Genomic DNA, 4,399 nt, shown 5'->3' with positions numbered 1-4,399 from the left:
CAGGCTATTGCAACCCTTTATTTATTTAATAATTATTTAGCTAATAATATATTCAGTCAAAAATACAATTAACATATCTTCTTGACGTTTCTGAAACCTCCCAGGAGATATTTTTATCATTGCTTAGGTGTCATCTATTTTTTCCTTTTTCTGTTTTGAATGAACGAGGTCATTGGGTGGACGGTAGGAGCTTTTAATTGGCAGTCTCATACAAGATCAATACATCTCTGAATTCATTCTAAAACACCCTCGAGGGTATGTGTAAGGCTACTAGAATAATATTTTTTTGGAATAAATTTTTAAGACGATGACTTCTATTGAATAGAAAAAAAAGGATGAAATTTCCATTCCGATATCGATACCGTCCATGAATGTAAATGTTCAAACCATCATCTTTTATTGGTTTCTATCGTCTGAAGAAACATTATATCTCTCTAGATGCACTGCTACATTGTTCGGGTGGCTGAGATGACAGTTTTGAACAATTATGGTAAAGGGCAACATTTATATCCCCGATCCTACTTCCGATATAATTTATATTTAAGGACTAACTGGATAAAAGTCAGATGAAAAATCGTAGATTTCCAATGTAGGTTATGCAAATCGAAAGAGGAAAGTATTACTCGTATAGTAAGTGAATACTATTAGGTGGACTATATTTTTCTAAGGTTATGACTCGTTCTCAAGAGAACGATTTTTCCTGATTCTGAATATTATTATTTCGTACACGCACAACAGATTAGACTGTTGAAAAAAATTCCTACCATCAGGGTACTACTAGTAACCTTACATTCAAAGAACCCTCCTAAGTATCCTAGCTGTCCCTAATAACACAGTTTTCTTGGAGCTGCACTAAACTAGGTTTTATGCCTGTTTCCTCTATCCATCTGTTCACATCTTTAGGAATAGTTCTTAATGCACCTTTAATTACTGGTATACATTTTACCCAAACTTTCCATAGTTTCTGTAATTCAATGGCTACGTCCTGGTATTTCGTTATTTTCTCTATACCACTCATATTGATTTTTTTCATCACTTGGGATTGTAAAGTCAATTATCTGACACTTTCTATTCTCTTTGTCTACTATTACTAAATCAGGTTTCTAGCTTCTATTACTTTATCAGCCTGACTGTTAAAGCCCCACAACATCTTATATTTCTTAGTTTCTTGTACCTTACTAGGGTCATGTTCATACCTTTTATCAATATGGTTAAATCCTAGCTTTCTACATAACTCCCAGTGGATTATTCTCCCTAGGTTGTCATGTCTTTTCTAGTATTCTTTCTGTGCAAGCATTGTACATTCACTTACTATATGAGTAACACTTTCCTCTTTTGATTTGCATAACCTACATTGAGAATCTACTATTTTTTTATCTGAATTTTATCCAATTAGTCCTTAATGCTTGATCTTATGCTGCTACTATAAAACTTTGTCTCGTTTTTCAGCCTTTCATTCTGCAAGCATAATCATGTTTCACTACTACTATTTTCTGCAACTATCTTTGGGAATCTACCATACAAATCTTTCTATTGCCAGTCAGGTGACTTTTGTTCTTTTTTTCTGGTTTTTAACTTCATTCAGCTAATTGGTTTCATTATTTCCTTCTGTGATTCTAGCAACTCTTAATAAACTTTCTTCAGTATTTCCTACATAGGAGGCTACATCTACGCTAGCTAACTCCACGCAGTCTTCTACTGATATTAACCCTCTTACACCTTCCTTTCTAGGTAGATATAATCTTGCTACTCCTGCTCTTGGGTGAAGTCTCCTATTCATATTGAATTCCTTGTTCTATCTAGATTTGCTAATTCAGATCTTGCCGGTATCTAAAGCTGCTGAGTATCTACGTAATGATCCTGCCCAAGTATGTACATCCTTCACTCGATCGGGACCATTTAGCTTTGACTTCATTAGCTTCCTCACTCTTCTGATGTACTCCTCAGTTTTCGTTTCATTTCTATAGGTAATACTCTGCCAGGTTCTAATACTCCTAAGTACTCATAACACTCTTCTTCTTTCAGTGATTTTAATATCTGGTAACTGGATGCTTTCACTACTGACTACCCGTCCCTTTTCCGTGACTAATATTGCACACTTATCGATGCCAAATTCCATGCCTATATTTTCGCTGAAGAATAATGTAGTTTGTATAAAGCAATCTATCTCCTTTTTATTCGAACTAAAAAGCTTCAGATCATCCATGTAAGGCCAATGGTTGATTTTTTCCCCTTACTATTTCTGAACTGATACCCTACCTTTGCCTTCCTTAATACTAAGCTGAAGGGGATTAAACATAAGACAAATATTAAAAGGTAGAACAAGTCTCCTCGGAATATCCCTCGCTTGGTATTAATTTTCCCTAAGGCTGTGTCACTTGAGTAGACATCTACTTTATTTTTTTTTTGTTAAAGGAAAGTAATTCTATTTTTATTATTATTATTATTATTATTATTATTATTATTATTATTATTATTATTATTATTATTATTCAGTAGTTTTATTTTTATAGCGTGCTTTCACTTTACTACCGAGCGCAGCTCTGTGTGCCTTAGGTATGTGCTGTGATTTGTTGTGATGCTCTGATGGTTACTGTATGGAAAGTGTTCTGCGTAGGATGTGTTCAGTGCCTAGTAGTGCAATTTTCTGTATGTTATATGTGTTTGTAAGTCCTGGTGCTTTTGTTATGTATTTGTCTGAATATTTTTTTATCATGCCTAATGCACCTACTATGATATGAATTGTTTTCTCTTTTAGATTCCACATTCTAGTTACCTCTATTTCCAGTCTTTGTGTTTTGAAGTTTCTTCCCTTTTCTTCTTATTTCTTTTAGAGACAACGTTGTCATCTGCCGGTATTGATACATCAATTAGAAAGCATTTTTTCTTCGTGATCTCTGACAAATATATCTGGTCTGTTGGCTTAATTTCTCTATCTGTGTGTATCGGCATATCCCAGAGTATGGTTGCTTTCTCGTTTTCTGTGACCTTTCTGGTGTGTGCCTATACCATCTTTTTTTGTTGTTATTCATAATGTTGGCATAGCTTCAAGTGTATGTAGGTTCCAACTCTGTCATATCTGTGAATATATTCCTTCTTAGCCAGGACTGGGCAGCCAGAGATAATATTATTTATTGTTTCTTGTCCATCTCCACATATTCTGCAGTTACTTGTTATATTTTTATATTTTTATTAATTATTATTATTATTATTATTATTATTATTATTATTATTATTTATTATTATTATTATTATTCCTTCGTAACACAGTGTAAGTAAAAATGCACCGGAGTCTTTAGTCATCTGTCAAGTCACAACAAGAACCTCAGACAGATACACCGAATAGATCAGACTGTTGACAAAGGAAAAAATCCTAACCTCGCGTTACAAGTAACCTTAGATGCCAAGAACACGCTTAACGGGCTACAACAAGTGACGTTAAATGCCAAAAATTCTCCTAAGTATCATAGTTATCCCTAATAACATTGCTTTCTGGAGCTCTACTAAACTGGGTTTTATGCCTATTTCCTCCACCCATCTGTTCAGATCTTAAGGAAGAATTCCCAATGCACCTATAACTACTGGGATACATTCTGCTTGAACTTTCCATAGTCTCTGTAATTCAATGGCTAGGTCCTGGTACTTTGCTATTTTCCCTAAACCACTCATATTGACTTTTTTCATCATTTGCGACTGTATAGTCTATTATCTGGTACTTTCTATTCTCTTTATCTACTACTACCAAATCAAGGCTTCTAGCTTCTATTACTCTGTCTGTCTGAATGTCGAAGTCCCATAATATCCTATATATTTTTACTTTCTAGTACTTTACTTGGTTCATGTTCATCCCATTTATCAGTATACTCAAATCATAGCTTTCTACACACACACATTTATATATACATATATATTATATAAAATCCGTTCTGTCTGTCTGTGTGTGTGTCTTCTAGGATCTCGGGCATCCTCCATCCGATTGCGCTCAAATTTGATATGTAGATACCGGCGGTATCAGGGCGGTATAAGTCTTGAAAAGATTACAAAAATCGATTCCAGGTGAGAATGCGATCGATAAAACGGTGGGAACGTGCATTTCTACGCGCAAGTACATCAGTTGTTGCGATCGATACTACACGTACGCGAGAAAAATGAATGTGCAGTGTACTTGAAATAATATAAACTTATTATTGTCCCAAGTACGTTCTCATAAATTCATGTTTTTCCCTCTAGATTTACCTCCTGCTAACCCATTTGCATGCATCGTTTTTGTCCTGCTTTTCTTCCGTCAACCTGTACATAACTGCACCTTCCATTTTTTGCTGTTTTTGTACTGCTTAAAGGCACGTTTCTTTCCTGCCAAGCTTACTGTTTAAACCATGTTTGAGTTCTCCCAGTCAAC

Source organism: Octopus sinensis, linkage group LG4, assembly GCF_006345805.1.
Source record: "Octopus sinensis linkage group LG4, ASM634580v1, whole genome shotgun sequence".
NCBI classification, from domain to species: domain Eukaryota; kingdom Metazoa; phylum Mollusca; class Cephalopoda; order Octopoda; family Octopodidae; genus Octopus; species Octopus sinensis.
This window is presented reverse-complemented; position numbering follows the sequence as displayed.